Raw genomic sequence first — 19265 nt, 5'->3', positions numbered from 1 at the left:
CTCCAATTTCTTATTCTGTCCTTTGCTGGTTTTGGTATCTGGATCTGAATAGTGACAAGACAGTTGCCAGGAAAATCTAGAGCTGCTTCAATTTAGATTTAATTCTACTAGAAGAAACAGCATGCATCTCAAAGCCCCAGAAATGACTTCAATTGAACTTCACTGACTTGCTTTTGTCCCAATTCAGCCAATCACAATGACTAAGACAAATGAAAGATTCTAATTATCTTAAACTTAAGTTGCAGGTGCACATGAAAACTCACAATAGGCACTGAGAATAAAGAAGAGGTTGTTCCCTAAATAAAATTAAAAACTAATGCCTGAAAGATAGTGAATAATAACAATAATGATGATAACAAAGCTAATATTTTGTATTTCATGTCTTACTATATGCCAGGAATTATTCTATGCACTTTATGTATACTAGCTCACTTGATCTTCCCACCAAAGTGTGTATCAATATTATATCATTGTAAAAATGAGGACATTGAAACTTAAAAGCAATTAAAAATAACTTTCCCTTAATTTCCCAGATAATTTCTGATAGAGTTGAGATTTAAACTTAGGCAGTCTAAAGTTAGCATTTTCTTAACTGTTCTAATGTTCTAGTTATGTAATTCTGCTCATGGATTTACCTCTAAACCCTAGGATAGTATTAACATATAAGAAGCATTTGTTGAATGAATGAGTTAATGTGAGTGAAAGAATGAATGAGACGTGTATGAAACTTACTGTAATATATTTAATCAAACTTGAAACTTCAACTAAATTGTAAACTCCTGAGGACATTCATACTTTACGAGTTTTCTGTATCCTGTCCAAAAGTAAGCACAGTGTTAAATACATAAGAGGTTTCTAAGAATAATAGCTTCTAATTATTGAAACCATACTTTCACAGTAAATTTTATAGATTACTATAATTTAATCTTTGTAACAGATGTCTCACTTCATAGATTAAAAAACTGATGCTAAAGAAGGTTAAAGCATTCTTAAGGTCATAGAAATAATCATGGACATTCTATTATTAAAACTAATTTGTTTTATGATAATTGATATTTTTTACAACCTTATTCACCACACTACATTTTTCCTAAGAAGTCATACTGTAAGAGGTCATCTATAGTAACCAAACATTTCTGTTTTATAACATCTTATGTAAGTGGAGCCATGCATGGGTAAAAATCCAAAAATAATTCTTATTCAGTATTTGAATTTAAAAAGCAAATTTCTGGAACTGTTGGTGGGAGAAAAGTATATCTTCTTTCTTTAGAGAAAAAGAGAAGAAAAAAGAATTTTTACATGGAATAGAAATAGTCAAAGAAACTAATGTGATATAACATCAGGAAGGTGAACAAAAGGCTTTATCAAGTGAGGAGATCCAAAGACAAGCATGCCTTATTGAAAGTGATTTGGCCTGCTTTAAGTCCACTAAATTCAAATCTGGAATCTGCCAGGAGTGCTCAAATATATTCAGCCAGTCAACTGTAATAAAGACAATGAATGAGCTCCAGATCTTTCTGTTACTTAACTCATTGTGAAAAATTTTAGGGTTTTGTTTCTGTATTAGATTACTTGTCAGTCGAATCAAAAGTTCAAGAATAACAGTAAAGAATAAATCAGTAAAGAATGAATGCCTTTCTCCTCAAAGACTCCAATAATATAAAATTACTAGAACTAGCTAAGTTGGAATATACTGAATAACTGAATATATTTATACATTACAGATGGTATGGAATACTGCCAGTGATACCTTAGGGATAACTTAAAATCTGGCTTTCTTAGGGGCAGAGAGATAAAATAGCCAAAATAGAATCCCTTCAAACTAGAATCAAAGAGATGGAATGAAAATGTAAACTCACTTAAAAACTCGAAGGACTTATCTACCCTAATACAAACCAAGGGAATAACGCAATACCTTTGAAAAAAAAAATCTTGTTTCTTATCAAATAATCAGAGTTAAAGGTCTTTGGAAAAATAAATAGGCCCACAATGCCACCACACAGATGAAAAATCTGACACTGTGTTCAAAGGCAAAGTGGAAAGAAGAGATGTATCAGGGTTTTTTTTTTATATATATAATTCACATAAACTATTTTCTAGTTTAAAGGGACTGGATGCTCAGAATTAACCACATTGGCCATATTGATTTAACTCACACAGGGGGTTGAAATTGTATTGTTATTACAACCAAAAGAATACATTAAAAAACTAGTCCAACAAATTCAATGTATAGTTCAAACAATCCAGGTTCAAAGGGATTGTGCTGCCTGCCCAAGGTCACAATGCTAGTTTAGCTGTAGAGGAAGAAAAAAATATCTAGAATACCTAACTCATAGTCAACTCTTTTTTTCAACGCACTATACTTAACCATTTTTCTAGGTCTATTATACTTTTGGAGGGCAGTCACATTTATGAAGACGTATATAGATCTTAAGATAAAATTTTAGGGAATTAAGTCGCAAAAGAAAATGCCAAGTCTGAATTTCCAAAAATGTATTAAGAACATATTTTATTATTCCTTTCATCAAGGTATTTATTGAATATCTATAAAGTTCATATCATAGTTCAACTAGATATTTTACTTTGATTTCATTCAGAAGTAATTTGGAACTAATGCTTTCTTAATATTAATCTTCATTATGTGTATCATAATATAATAAATTAAGTTGGTAGGGCAAAAATTTTTCTGACATGTTTGAATGAATATATGTGTGATTGTACACATATACTTCTATACATGTGTATAGACTCTTTGATGAGATCATGTATTCCTGTCCCATTTATGACTTCATTATTATTATAGGGCTTCTTGAAATGTTTGGAATATAATCATTATATATGTTCAATTTCACAAAGATTATGCTCTAGTAAGAAAACTATTTTATTCTTCCTTTTATTGGTACAAAGTTTAAATATTCTTTTCATAAGTCTGACTCCTTGTCATCAGATAATCTATTTTAAATGAATTTTCCTTCTCTTGGTTCCAAAATGCAAATTGAGGCAGGCACTCAAGAAAGATTATCCTCTTGTTTTTAAACTGCCTTTTTCAAATAAGATGGAGATCTATCTAGTCACCCATAAGAGCCTTTCAGAAAATGAAGCCAGCCTCACCTCTGCCTCTGGCCAAGCCCCCAAACTTCATGCCAGGACTCTACACCCCACAACCCACCCTAAAGGGACAGAGTGGGTCAGTCTGAACTCCACCATGGCACAAAGCAGGATGTGAAATACAGACTGTTTTATTTCAAATAAATTCTAAGTCCTATACCCAGAATTTAAAGTTACTTTAAAGGAAGTAATTGGGAAAGGGAATGGAGAATGGCAGACAGACAGGATCCTTGAGTCATCATTTCCTTCAGGGGTACTGAGGGTAAGTGTGACGAGGGAGCAGCCACATCTGAGACAGAACTGGATTAGTGAGAACTGGTGTCTTAGCCAGGAAGAGAGTTAAAAAACATCAGAAAGGGAAGGAAAGACCAAGAGACAGGAAGTCAGGAATGGTGTCAATTCACAGGGAGGGATGCTGACCCTGCCCCCACCAGTCACCAGATCTTTTTCTTGTCACCTACCTGAAAAAGAGACTGTGCATAATTTTCAAAGAGAGCGTAGTCTGATTCATAGTTCACTGAAGGACACCTAAGTGGCCAGAAACTGAGTTTGACAGGGGAGGAGAGCCACATGGCCACCCCCCATGCAGCCTCTGGGCTCCTAGCATTGTCTGTGCCTTCCCTGGAGAACCAGGGGAGACACCTCCTCCTCCTTCAAGCCCCCTGTGCAACCTCAAGCCTGTGCCCAGTAAGAAACCCCCAGAGGCTGTCATGAACTAGGTCTGCCCAGTGGACATTTCGATAGCCGTCTTGAGGAGGTAACCAAAGAGCTACCCAGGAACCAGAACTGGCTAGCAGCAGATATAAAACTACACAGATATAAAACTACACAGCAGATATATAACTACACAACTGGGCCTCCCTGGTGGTGCAAGAGGTTAAGCACCGCACTATGAAGCAATCCACAGCCTCTGCAGCATAAGTTCGATCCTAGGCCAGCCATGGAGAAACCCACATGGCGAGGCAGATCTTTCCTGTCTCGGCCGCTGCTCCCCTCAGCAGTATATTTCAGTCGGTCTGCCTGTTCTATTCCCCACTCTGTCTCTGGTGGATCCTCTCACCCCCCGCATCTCTGGCCTGTACCTCAGCTCTTGTATGCATGAATAAATAAATCTTTAAAAAAAATTTAAAAAAAAAAACACTACACAACTGCTCCCTTAAAAGTGACTCTAAAATCTGTCATTTAAATCTCCTAAGCACGTTCGCCATAGCAAAGGTCTACAAGGCCTGGAAGTGCCCAGTCCCACATGGGACATAGTCTTCTTCTCCCTACACTGAGGGTTTCACTGGGCTCTTTCAAGAAGCAACAAATACTCATTGATTGAGCCAAAATCTTAGACTTGAATAAAATAACAGTAGATATTTGTTCTATTTTTGTTCATTTTTTTCCAACAAATACTGATCTGAGCCTGGCCCTTTTTCTTTTTTTTTAAGATTTATTTATTTATTTATACAAGCACTGGGTACAGTCAGAAGCGTGGGAGGGTGAGAGAATTCACCAGAGCCAGAAGAGGGAACAGAACAGACAGACTGACAAAGTACACTGCTGAGGGGAGCAGCGGGCGCGGCAGGAGAGGTCTGCCACGCCATGTGGGACCCTCACCCAGCAACCTGGGATCAAACCGGCGCTGCAGAGGCTGCAGGCAGCTTTGCAATCCAGCGCTCAACTGCTGCGCCACCAGGGGAGGCCCTGAGCCTGGCCCTTTTAATTTTCTAAACAGATAAGTAGAGATGGAAATGGAAAATGAACATTATTTTCAAAGAACTGCATGGGATCTGCTTGTCAAACCCTTAAATCACTGCATTTGTAACTTTTAAGAGAAGAGTCCTAGACATTTTCAAGAAATTTTTGAAAGTCGTGGACCTTCCAAAAATCAAAAACTAAGTCCAAACACTCAAATATTTATATGTCACTTCAAAAATTTTAAAATATTATTAAAATTTACCTAAGCATGCTATCTTCAAAACCAGGGGCCTACCTGGTGGTGCAGGGGTTAAAGTCTCAGAGGTATCAAGCTATTGTGAGCCATAGCCACAAGACAATTTCAATCCCCAGCAAGGGAGCTAAACCACCTGGCTCAGAAAACCTCTCCTGTCTCCCTGCTGCTCCCCTCAGCAGGGTATTTCAGTCAATCCACCTGTTCTGCTCACTCTGTCTCTGGTGACTCCTCTTACCCACCACACCTCTGGCCTACACCCCATTTTTTGTATGCATAAATAGAAATAAATCTTTAAAAGCAATCTTAAAAACCAATATTTCAGATCAAAAGACACACAAAAAGTGGAAATCACCCAATTGTTCCTCAACCAGCAGAAGGGAATCATTTAGTCACAAAAAAGAATAAAATAACAATGTATGCTACAATATAAATAAACCTTGAAAACATGCCACGTGGTAAGAGCCACACAAAGGGGACTACATGCTGTATGAAATGGCCAGAATATGCAAACCTTCAGAATCTGGACCTGGATTAGTGGTTTCCAAAGGAGGAGGAGATTGTGGGGATTCGGGAGAAGATGAAGCAGAGTTTCTTTGGGGAATAAATTAATTTTCCAAAAATTGATTCCAAAGTTATGAACCTTCCACACACAAAAAAAAACACCTAAATCCAGGCAAACTCACAAATACGTGTATGCTACTTCAAAAGTTTTCACAGGAAAAACAAAGTTTTCATAGATGTACAACTATAAATATATCAAAGTGATTGAAATGTATACTTTATAAAGAAGGCTTATAGGCAGAAATTTAGAAAATTAGAATATCAACTGTCTGTTAAATACCATTAAATAAGTAGCAATTTTTTAGAGGAGATAATGGCATGATAGGTAAAGAAATTTCTTATTTTTTATAACAACATACTGAAGTGTTTAAGGAAGAAACATTGTGATAGCTAGGTTTTTCTTTAAATCACCTCCAAAAATATGAAGCAATGTGATGAACTCTAGATAGCTGTTTGTCAAAGTCAATATGGAATTCACTATATTTTTAATTTTATCTATGTTTGAAATTCTACAAAATAAAAAAAAATTATAAAACAAAATCAATAGTATACAGTGAAAGGATTTGTACCACAAAGATTATTCCCACGTGAACATTGCCATCTTCCACAGAATACTAGTTCCATTTTAATAATGATTTTGAAAAAATGGTGTTACATGATCAAATAAGCTTGAGAAATATTATATTAAAAAAAAAGACTGTAAGATTTTCAGTATCTTTATTTTGTGAAGATACAAGGTGTATCTCCAAGATTAATAGATACTATAGATCCCAAAAGTTCTTTTCTATAGTATGCTATTTATTAGATAAGAAAAATAGTAAGGCAAGATTATTCTATAAAATACAAACCATCATTTTTGATAACTGTGACCTGTCTTTCTGCAAGTAACCCAATCTCATATTGGTATCAATCCTTCAACTTAGAGGCAAGGGACTAATAATAGACTAGTTCATTTTATTTTAAATCTCACAAACCCCAATTCATTCAAAAATGTGTTTATGGCCCAGAAAAAGCCATCGTCAGGACCAATGGTGCAAGCCGTGAATCACATACCAGATACTGCAGAACTCTAACTTCACCAATCCCTGCTTCATTACATGTGGTCAATGAGCTCAAGTTTTGTGGTGTTAGAATAGTTTATGGTTTTGGTTGACCAAACCAGAGATTCTTGCTTCATAAATTCATGTCATTCCAGTCCTTAATAGTGTAGGCACAAACATATGTAACAACTTTTATGTACACAACCTCCTGGAGATTTCATCATCACTTCATTTTAGAAATTGTGGTGTGGGGCGGGATACTTCGATGAGGCCAGAGGCATAGGAGTGAAAGAGTTCACCAGAGGCAGAGTAGAGAACAGAAAAGGCAGATTTACTGAAGAACACTGTTAAGGAAGCAGCAGGCAAGATGAGAAGTCTGTGCTTTTATAGTTTGTTTTCATGGGCTTTCTAACTTGGGGCCCCAGTTTGCACCAATAATCTGCTGGGGTGTCTGGTCTCAGCTGCTGATCTTTGACACAGAAACATGTCCTGGCCCTCTTCTGCATTCCTGGAGCTGGGCTGGTTTTTCTGGTTATGGCAGTCAGTCTCATGGCCTTGTCCCCAAGGTAGCCTTATCAATTCCCATATCTGCTCAGTTCTCCCAAACCTGCCTGCTGGACCAGGGTGGGAGCTTAGCTTTTAACCTTATTAGATTGTGTGCCCCAACAGAAACAATTATGGGAGAAGTATCTTCAAGTGCTAATCTATGAATCACACTTTTGCCTTCAGCTTCCCAGATGTTTTTGAGAGGTCCCTTAGCATTCTAACCTTTTTGCCGACAAAACTTAAATTGTAAATTAGTTTGTCACCATTCTGGATGCTGTATTAGCTAAGATATAATAAAATAACACCTAAAAGACAAGGAATCTTAGGTACATTACATTTGCTTCAAGGTGATTCCAAGAATGGACATAAACAAGTGTGACATTTACATTTCAACTTGGTATCAACTAAACTAGCCTATCATGGCAAATAATTGCTGAGGCCCTCTAGACACACCATTGTGTTACAGGGTTGAAAAGATTAGGTTTAAAGTGAGGCTGTACTCTCAGTTCAACTTCACTCTACACGAACTATAGACCTGGTATACCTTAGCTAAACTTTCTAATCCTCAGTGACCCTTTTGGAAAAGGATATATAAAGTATATAGCTTTAGGACTTTTGACAGAACTAAATGAAATGATATGAATAGTATTTATAGTGTTTAATATAGTGTTTGCATGTAGTATCCAAATTTTAGCTGTTGTTACTGGATTTTATATAGATTCCACATTTCACATTTGGGGATAATACTGATTAAACAGAATCAACTTCTTTTCTCATTGTCCAGTTTGGTAACCCTTATATGGCAGGTCCTCAAAAGTTTATTACTAAAGATAATGGATAAATGATTAAGCCAGAGTCTCCAAAGGCTGTAGATGAAAGTCTTATACATGTTTTTGAGCTGATGGCAGAAAGTATCTTCATATTCCATGAGGATCCATAATACATCCTGCTACACAGAATTGAAACACATTTCTCTAAGTAAAGCTTAATATGTTACTGAAAAGAGCATCATGACTGAATTCCATGTTCTATTGGCATTAAAATTTTTTTGAATCTGATTATTATCTTAAGTCACATTCCAATGAGTCCACAGAGTGTCCTGTGGGGAAAATAATTACTCAATTGCTAGTAGTTGGCAGATATCCCACTTTAAAAAAAAAAAAAAAAAAAGATGACTTTAAACTCATCTCAGCATTCCTCATTTCAATACCAGTTAAATCGGAAAAAAAGATTGTGATGAAAATGGAGGCATTTTTATGCACTAGCATTTACAGTATACGTTTTCTAAATTATAGTCTTTTTAGTCTGGTTTGCAAAAGGTTTAATTCTTGTTGTTTTTTCTTTCCACATGAATTAAATTGTGAAACTTTCTTTTTCCAGTGAAGGGAATATTAAAGCCCCATAAATATTAAATATACATGCCCCCAAATGACATATGATCTGCTGATGACTTCACTTCTCATTTTTAATTTTATATTTGAAAACTACTTAAATGCAGATGACTTATTACTTAAAAACTAACCTCTTTGTTTAAAATGTTCAAGAATAAATAAGGAAATACAAGTTTGTTACAAACTCAGAGACATGAAAGTAGTGCTTTGATTTAAAAGTTGCATAAGATACTGTATAACTTCCTTAATTTGCAGTCATTTTTAAGTACTTCTAAACATTTTCCTGGGTTGAATTTGGAATGTAGTAGGTAAATGAGGGGGGAAAAAATTAAGGTTCAAAATGATTTTAGTGGCCAGCTATTTAGTATGCACGCTTGGGGTGGCCTAGGGGAAATGAAAGCCATGATTTCTTCCTAGATTTGTAACATATTAGTTGTGTTACTAGCATTGGTCATAAAGTCTCTCAAGGGTTCAGTTTGCTCATCTTAAGGCAGGATATCAAACTAAATGACTTCTAAAGTTACCTTAGGTGCAGTGACCCTATGTTGGAACCAAACAGATTATGGGAAAATCTAAATCACTGTGAACTGAAAGGAATGTGAAGCAAGCATTTGATGGTAAAATATTCCGAAATACCCAAACCTTATTGAATGGGAATCAGGCTAGAATGCAAATAACATCTGGATGTGATTGTGAAAAACCAAATGCAAAGGGGAATCCAAATTATGTTAGATGTTTCACTGACTAACATCACAACCTTGTAAAAGAAATGATTTAAAAGAAAAAAAATAAGACTGAAATGAACCAAAGATGTTACTATTAACCAGGGTGCATTCAAAATAGAGGAAATAAAATGATATTGAAGTCAAGGAAACTGACAAAACCAGGAAAGTAAAATATTCCATCACCGTAGCCCTTTATTTTAGCCTAATTCACTTAATACTTTATCCTAAATATACTTCAAATTTGTATCTCTATGAACATTTAAATGGTAGGCATTACCTATGCTAAAAAAGAAAAGACAGAATCCTATCCTAAAAATGTTGGATTTATAGCTGCATATGTAAGCCTGTTAAACAGTTTTATCTATTCTTTCCAATAAAAACATTTTTAGTGGTTATGACTATTAAATCTTCCCAAATTAGATGGGAACATTTTCACTAGTGGGGTTTAAATATTTGCTCAAATTTTATTTGGTTTAATCTGACAATATTGAAAAATTTCCCTGGGGCCATTTTTATCCATATATCACTCAAAGGTCCATAAAAGCAGAATCTTGTGAGATAAATATTAAGTCAAAATCTCAAAGCGATGGGAAAACATAGTAATAATAAAAATAGTGATAATAACTATCACTCCTACCATTAATGAAGAATTCATTTTATAAGTCTACCATATACCAAGATATATTGTGTTATTAGAGTTGAAAATAAAATTTAAAATCTCTAAAAATAAAACTCAAAGATGTTAAGTAACATATTGAAACTTATGGATCTGACAAAATTGTAAGTTTAGAATTTGAACCCAGGTCTGCTAGTCTCTAGAACCCAAGTTTATTCCATAATGCTATGCTAGAATTGACAGTGGTAGCCAGGACATGAAATTATATGTGAATGCAAAATGCATATATACACATACATACACACATACACACACACACACACACACACACACGCTTTGTGGTGAGAATTCATAGTTGGATAACCTTGAATCAGCTTCTCATAGAAGAAGATAGCCCCATAAGAATTAATAACCTGGGGGCAGGTGGAAGAGCTTGGAAGGGGGAAACAACAATTTAAAAAAAAATGATAATGCCAGCAGTGAATCCAACAAGTCCTGATTGAACATTTCACTTAGGAAAACACAAAACTAGATTAAAAGCCCTATCCAATTACTTCATTCATATTCCCATCTGCATACTTTATATGTGCACAGTACCTTAAATTTTACATGATTTTGTTTTTTTACATTCATTAGAGACTCCCTAGAATCTCTGGTTTTGAGCAGGAGGAAACAGAGACTCAGAAAGGATGGATCTCTTATGCGAGAGCCCAGCACAAGTAAAGGCTGAATTCCCTCCCAGTCCACACTTAAGATCCCATTGTCTCCCAAGTTCATTCATGTGGGATGGACTAGGCAAGGATATTCAGAATCTCAGAGCCTTGGCCCTCTCCCTTGAGACAGATACTTCAGGTTCCCTGCAGTTCTAACATTCTGAAGTTACTGAGGTTCCTGCCACATGTTCTGGAAAATATTACAGTATCAAGGGAGAATTCCCTAACCCTTTCTCCTTTCTACTAGGGAAGGGAAAAACTTGTGTCTCTATTGGAATAATTATATTTTAATGTGTGTTTTTTAAATAAAAGTAAACACAGCCTCTTTCTCCCTGATTAAAACATAATGATTGTAAATCAATTGCAAAATACTATCCCCACCCCCCAAAATATATTGCTAAAAGATTCCCAGGGTACTAAAAGAGTCAACTATTTAATAAAACATTCTTATTTCAACAATTGCCCACCAAAATTATTAAATTGCAATACTGACAGATGCCTAACTTATGAATAGGTTTAGCCCATATAATCTGACACTTTCCAAAATATTTGTTGCATGCTTGTGTATCTTTAAGGCCTTGTTCAAAATCTGCTATTGGAAGGAAATACAACAAATATTTAGAAAGGGTCATTCAGATATTTCACTACAAGCTTAAAAATTCCAAATATGCACAAATCTTATCAGGTGTTAGCCCAAGAAGAGGATGAGGAAGGCAATGAGGAGGAATGGAGGGAAACATGTGGATGTATATTGTAGAATTGTGGAGGCTTCATAACAATTCTGGAGTGGGTAGGGAGTGAATGAGAGAAAGGAAGAGACAAAGAGAGACAGAAAGAACTCGTTGTTCTAGATAACCTATATTAACCTGAGACCACAGCAATGAATGAAGCAAAGCAGTCAAATGATTCCTCTGAAAGATCTTTCTGGAGTTACTCTACTGTCTTTTCTCCATCCTATGGCATAGAGCAACAGCATGTGTGTTGGGGCAAAGGTTCAGCTTTGTGATCCTCTGAAGAGTCTGACCATCTGCCTACTTCTCTATTTGTTCTATAACCAATTAGAGCAATTAAACCCCTACAGCCCTATTTAGATACTTTAGAAACCAATGATCAAAGATAATGTGTCTTTTCCAGTGTATATTTCCACAAATCAAAATCCTCCCAAAGCTGCATTCCAGATTTCCATCTAAGAAGATAGATCATCTTTTTTGTGGAGCAACCCCACGTCGGTTACCCCACTCTCAGCATGGCAGACACATGATATGGAGTATCTTTTTGGCATAGGATCTACTACTAGCCAATAAACATTTTCAACAGAGGATTTTAACTTTTGGATTCATGCCTTTTATAGGCTCTTGGGCATGTCTTTAATTGGTTCTCTTTAAATAAGTGCAAAGTAAAGCAGACTAATTTAAATCTTAAACAAATTCCAATAATTATCTCTTAATAATAAGACTCTCCCTTTAAGTTCTCCATTATGGTGATACTTCTAATCTCCTCCTGTCAGACTCCTTGCTTTACCCGCCCCCCACTCTAATACGTCATTCATTCTCCTATGTAAACTTCCCTAGATCCTGTCTCCCATTCCTGGGATGTTTACAAAAACAGATAAAGGAAATGACTCCTCACTTTGTTCTTTTATCCATGTGGCATAGATGCTCTAAGAATGGAAGTCACAGATCCCCTGGGCAAAGAACAGAGGAAGGGAGAGAGAATGATTTATGATGGTCAAAGTGTGGGATGGTGCAGGAAGATAAGAGAATAAAGCAATCTCTTGTATGAACCTTGTGTTAAAGGATGATTAAAAATAAACAGCTAATCTTTCCTTCTGCTTGAGTGAAAGACTTGTGCTGACATGTCGGTGGAGAGAGAGGCCATTTCTTCTCATAAGCACTCTTGAAATTAAATCAGTCAAAACAAGTGTTTATCGAATACTTACTAACTACAAGATTATTAATAATTTCAGCTTCTTGAACTAGTTCAGCTGTATCTAATATTTAGCTAATTTTTATCTTTATTCTTTTTCCTCCTGGATCTTTTAATTTAGAATCTTGCTTAGCTCCTATTTCCCCATTAAATTCCAAATTAATAGAACATCAGACTAAACATTTGCTGTTAGTCATCAAAGCTTTTTCCCACCCATATGTAACTTGATTAGTTGGAGCACATACATATACCATGCTATACACTATGGTTTCTTGTACATCCTTTTTACCAGCACACTGACTTAATCTGTAAGCAAAAAAAATTGGCTTATAGGGACATGTGACTCATCGGACCAGTGGATTTTTCTCAAGAATACCCACACCGTCACAACTTTAAAACTGTAAACTTCTTAATGGTGAGACTGGATTCTTCAATTTAACCTCCATCTTCACAAACATAGGAATATAAATGAACCAGAAACTCAACAGGTACATTGTATACTAAAAAGACTATCCCTCCCTCTTTTAGATGTTCTTCCTCAGAAGCTGAGTTATTTTCTCCTTTTTTTTCCTGCTGGTACGTAAAAGTGATTTTAATTCAGCTCTATGGCTGGTATTGTTTGAGATTTGTCCACTAAAAATAGCCCAGCTTCATAAAAAATAAATAAATAAACCCATCTGTGAGTGTGTGTATTATATGTAATATGTCATATATGACATAAAATATACATATATGATAAGCATGCAAACAATCAAGAATAAATAAATAATAATGTTATGATGGACTTAATGAAGATAGATTTTAATGGCAGGCAGCAGAACTGCAGGACAGGGAAAGGAAAGTGATGGTCAAAGAACCCAAACAGAGTGTGGTCATTTCCTCTCTCCGAGTCTAATGCGAGCAGAACCATGGTGATAATTAAATGAGATATTACATATAAAGTGTTTGCTTGTCTTCCTAGCGCAGAGTCAGTGCACATTAAAAGCAGTTACTACTACTGTTGGGCTCTGGGTGTTGACTATATGCTTGAGATTATGGGAAGTCCCAGGAATGTAACAGGAACACAGCTGAACAGGAAACAGTACTCACGGAACTCATGATTTATAAAACACAGTAACAAAAAACAAGCAAATACAGTAAGACTTACGTTAACATCAAGAGGTTCTTGGAAATTGTGACTTTCAGCTAACCAACATATAAATGAAACCATGTCCAAATCTTCGAGTCTTTGATCTTCAAAGAATGTCATTTCATTGGGTTCTCATCGTTGGTCATTCCTCATCTATGTTACCACAAAACAATGTTGAATGAAATTTTGCTATTCCAGGACCTGCTGTATGTCACTGCAGTAATTTCTAGCTCTAAGGGGTCACATGATAGAAACAAACAGAATGTTAAAAGCAAACAATTAATGTGCAGGTGCTTCTTTCCATAGGATGGCAAACGAAGGCCTGAGGACTGGACATTTACACTGACCACAACTGGGAAGATGTCCTCTTTATGACCTCTTGTGTTCCTTCTCCAAGGTAAAGAAAACAATGTCTTCCTTTCCCCTTTAATTATGTCATCAAATTTACTTATGAGCTCTAATCCCTTAGTTATAATTCTATGTAAGCCAAACTCAGTTCTCAATTATACTTCTATTTTTTAAACTAGTGATTAAGTCTTATGGTTTTTGGCCTCAGACAGAACTGGGTTAAAATTCATTTATGAGCTGTGTGCCTCTGGCCATTTTCTTCTGTAAAAAATGGGAAAAATAAAATCATAAAGATGTCGTGGAGATAAATGAAATAATTTATGTAATGCCATTATCGTGGTTACTGACACAGAGTAAGTGCTCAATAAATACAGTGTATTTATAATAAGAATTAGAACTTTCTATTACTCAGAACATTTTTGTATGTTTATTATTGAACAACCATGGTCCTATCACACTATACATTATACTTTATTATACTTAATTCACCTTCAACAATCCAAACTCCTCCCTTAAAAATAAAAGAAAACTCAAATCTCATATAAGCAAATAATCCTCAAGTTGCTTACTTATTAATTTAATTTGTAGACCCCCTCAAGGAGTTATGTAGGATCCATCTGCTTGTTTCTTGTGTGGATGTCAATCTCCCCAGTGTTACCAAGTAGCTGCTGCTTGCTGAAACAATCCATGCCATTGTTCACATAAATACTCAAGTTTTCACAAGCAAAACTTGTTCAAAGCAAGGGAAAATGATTATTTTCTGCCAACATCTTTCAAGGAAGGACAACTAAGCTTCCTCCAGTTTTGTTCAAATGACAACTTACTGCTACTTATACATTTTATCTTTAAAAACAGGAATAAGTATGCATAAAAAAGTGAAATCATCACTGTGGGTTTTTGGATTCAAAGCCATATCCTCTCTTCCCATATTTCATGGCAGTGTGCCTTCACTCCCCTTTCACTGTGCTTATAGATTCACCCTCAAACAATTCCAGAATCTTCTACTTGACCAAAACAAATGAATTTTTATATGAAATTGAAAATATTATGTAGTGCCATTTAATAATGAGAATCTTGCTTTGCCACTATCAGCTTACCAAGCCCATGGACATACTTATAAGGAGAGGGTGCAAGTACCATGCCAACAAGAGTTATTTAGCTCAATGAAGTTATTAAGGCTTTTTGATATCTATTTCCCTGTTCAATCTTCCCAGTTTTATGGAGTATGGCAGTCCCAATTCACAGATGGAAAAAAAAAATTTCTAGGGAGTTTAGAGAATTTTCTAAAGATGGGGCCTCACTGGTGGCACAAGGGGATAAGTCTCAGACTATGAAGCTATCCACAGCCACTGCAGCATGTGTTTGATCCCCGGCCAGGGAGGTGACCCACATGATGTGGCAGACTTCTCCGGTCTCGCCCACTACTCCCCTCAGCAGTGTATTTCAATCTGCCTATTCTGTTTCCCACTCTGTCTCCGGTGAATCCTCTCACCCCTGTACCTCTGGCCTACACCCCAGTTCTTATATGCATAAATAAATAAATCTTTTAAAAAAGAATTTCCAAAAGCCACTATCAATAATATTTATTTGTAAGTCATTCATTAACATGCCATCTGAAAGAGTTTAGACTGGAAATGTCTCATTTTGATAAAATCAGAAGCAGTGATTTCCAAGCATTATTCAGTTAGGACATGCACTCACAAAGCAAAAAAAGCTTACAGCACACACACACCAGTGTAGTCCTCAGAGCCATTGATGTTGTCTGGTTTGAACATTCCATTGGATTAGAGCATGCATGGCGATAAAGAAGCCTAGATCACAGGTGTGACCCCCTCCCAAGTGAGAAACATTCTCCAAGTACAGAGTTTGCTTCCTTTTAGAATGTCCCACCCCTTGATTAGATTAGACAATGTGAACAACTCAAAGCAAAGTCATCACCACTTCTGGAAGTCTCCAAGCACATGCCCTTTTGCCTCTTGGCAGTAAGAAGGGACAAAAAGTTTCAAATATGCCAGTAGAGAATGTAAACCTTTCTTCAGAGAAGTCTTGCCCTAAAAATAGAAATTTGCAGTTCTTCCTCGTTGCTATGAAGGGTGTGCATTTTTAAAATACTATAGAGAGCAAACCACATCCTGCCATCTTGCTTTTATAAATCAAGTTTTACTGGAGCACAGCCATACTCATTGATTTAGCATTTGACTATGACTTTCATGCTCTAATGGCAGAGGCTGGATGACCCACAAAGCCTGGGATATTTACTCTGGCCTTTTACAGAAAATGTTTGGTGACCCTGCTCCATAATGTGGTCCCTAAATATGAAGCTGAAAACGTCCTGGCTTAAAAGATAGGCTCTACAGTCAGTATTCTGTCTAAAGCCAGGTTCTGCTATCAAGTGACGGAAACCTTGAACTTAGTGTTCATCTTCTCTAGATCTCAGTGTCCTCATTTGTAAAACAGGAAGATTGATAGCATCTACCTCAGAGAAGTGTGGAAAAGATTAATTGAGATAATACATCTAAAGGGTTTGGAATATTGCTGGCATAAAACACCATTATTAGCATCACATTGGCAACAGCTGTATAAATTGAATTCTAACAGAAAAGCTTCAGCTGAGTTTCAAATGGTGCTTAAACATGCTTGTAAGAATTTCTAAGATTCATTACTCTGTTATACAAAGGGGATTCTCGGCTTATTTTTAGTGACAAGCAATAGGCTGACATAAATGACAGCTTAAGAACACAACCATTTTATATCCCTCCCTCACTCTATCCCAAAACCATTGCTTTTGATTTCAATAGCTTATGTCTACATATGTCATACATTAGTCTCTACTCAGACATTCAGACTTCAAATTATTTGATCTTCAAGCTTGTCATTCTTCATATTTTTCTTCCTCATCTCTTCGCCCTTGTTATTTTTTTTCCTCCCAGCACTTATTCCTTAATACTGATTTTATAGCACCCACAAATTCTCCAGGTTATGCTGGAGAAGAGGAGAGTTATGATTCCAATCAAGTCAATGAAACTCAAGTAATGTACAAAAGATGCTAGTGATATTATTTAAAATGCAAGTGCAGCCTTCAAGAATCTTATTTCATAGGTTGAGATTGTTCTAGAAAACTGCTTTAGTAAGAAACAATACAGCTGATTTTGACAGAGAGTCATACTTTGAAAAGCCTTGCCCTACTCCTCCTCTTTCCCCTACTTTATCAAGTAGATGTCTGAAAAACTGACTTACATGTATTGGGGATTAGAGATGGTAGGAATGGGGTTAATATGTTTATGGCCTACATTGTTCCCAACTGGATAGTATGAATGGACTTAATGAAAAGAAAACAGAATTTTATGTCTGCATACAGGAACAGCATAGAATTTCTGAGATGCACAATGGTGCACACCATGTACCAAAGGATAAAATTAAGCTCATAAGACTTTTCAGCTGCATTTGATACTTTGAAACATAAGGGTCTTAATAGGTGAATTTAAATGACCTATCTCATTGAATTACCTGCTTTAGTAATTACAGAATTTTTTTTTCCTGATGTGGCCATTTGCAAGTCCAAGTTGGGGAAAACTATCTAAGTAAAGGCTGTTTTTTTTTAAATCATTCTGTTCACCAGCCCCCATCTCAGCAATGGAATGGATTGTTAGTAATATGCTGAGGGCATGCAGCTCTGCCAAGATTTACTTCCTGTTTCAACTTGGGCTGCTTTAGTATTATTTTCCAATGTTCTGAAATCGCATGTCAGAATTTATTTGAAAACATAATAATTTGAAAATGGATATCTTGCTAATTGGAGCATCTGTCTCTAGCTATAGCTCTTTTCTTCTCTTTGTAACATTCTGATTTATAATGATCATCTCACCTTTGCAGCTATTGCCGTATTTAGGAATAATGCTCAATCCTGTTCTGTCTTTGGAACAACATAAAGTCATCATGGGTTATGCTATTATTCTACCTCCTAAGAATTATCTGTGTGCTTCACTCCCTATCGGTTTGGTTTGTTGCCAAAGTAGTGATTTATGTTTGCTTGCTTCTAGACTATATTATTGCAATGCTTTCATATACAGACTGATTAGACTCTGCACACAAAGAATACAATTCGCTTAATCAAATGTGTTACACATAAATTTCCTGCTTCCTTAGGTTTCCTCATTCGTGGCTTCCTTTCCTGAAGTGAGCTATGGAGTTTATTCCACCAAAGTGAAAACCCTGACAATTTCCACTGATAACTTAGAAGCTTACAAATCCTCTATGTCTAAAATTTAAATTATTCCAACCATTGGGTATAGCAAAAGATTTGCTGATAGTTAGATAATTGGACATTTTATCCAAATAACTGTACAAACCAGAACTGATTTTGTGTCTGCTCATAGTTTTATTCAGCTGTCATTTAGGTTTCAACATAATATATAGAGACAACCTTATCCTTATGGAAGAGGGTTCTCACTTGATTTAACATTTCCTCCCAGGCAGCAAGCCCTTTTTCAGCATCCCTAATCAATAATCATTTGGTATCCCCTTGATCACCTCCCAGCGATAAGGGGTTCAGTGCTTTAAACACAACTGGATACCACTATTGAATATTTCCAGTTACTGATTCCTTCCTCTTCCATAGGACCCACCCTACATCCTGGTTTTCTTTTCTTTTCCTTTTTGAAGAATATTTGCTGTGGACTGGATGTTTGTGTCCCCCAAAATTCACATGTTGAAACTCTAATCTCTAGCGTGATGGTGTTTGGAAGTGAGGCTTTTGGGAAATAAAGAATTCATGAAGGGCCTCCCCGGTGGCGCAGGGGTTGAGCGCTGGGTTGCGAAGCTGCCCGCAGCCTCTGCAGCACCAGTTCAATCCCCGGCTGCTCCCCGGCCACCGGAGGAGGGTGCTGCATGGCGCGCAGACCTCTCCTGCCGCGACTGCTGCTCCCCTCAGCAGTGTACTTCAGTCCTCCTGCCTGTTCTGCTCCCTGCTCTAGCTCTGGTGAATTCTCTCACCCTCCCGCGCTTCAGACTGTACCCAGTGCTTGTATAAATAAATAAATAAATCTCTAAAAAATAAATAAATCTTAAAAAAAAAAAAAAGAGTTCATGAAGGTAGAGCCCTCTTGAGGGAATTAGTACCCACATAAGGAGGGACAGGTAAGACCTTGCTTCATTTTTCTTCTCACCAAATGAGAATACAAGATATTCTCTTGCTTCTTCTGTAAGCCAGGAAGAGATTTATCA

General features: G+C 36.4%; 1 long non-coding RNA gene across 1 annotated transcript in view; it reads right to left on the bottom strand.

The window, feature by feature from the left end:
• LOC129145047 (uncharacterized) overlaps window positions 1–13829 on the bottom strand; it is a 39626-nt gene extending 25797 nt beyond the window's left edge. Inside the window, exon 1 of the long non-coding RNA XR_008550056.1 lies at window positions 13713–13829. This is a non-coding gene — a long non-coding RNA (uncharacterized LOC129145047). The remainder of the gene's footprint in view (window positions 1–13712) is intronic.
• Window positions 13830–19265: the final 5436 nt, after the last annotated feature.

Source organism: Talpa occidentalis, unplaced genomic scaffold (genome assembly GCF_014898055.3).
Source record: "Talpa occidentalis isolate TD23 unplaced genomic scaffold, MPIMG_talOcc4v2.1 talOcc4.8, whole genome shotgun sequence".
Lineage (NCBI taxonomy): Eukaryota > Metazoa > Chordata > Mammalia > Eulipotyphla > Talpidae > Talpa > Talpa occidentalis.
Note: the sequence above shows the minus strand (reverse complement) of the source record. Positions and strands in the feature narration are given on the sequence as shown.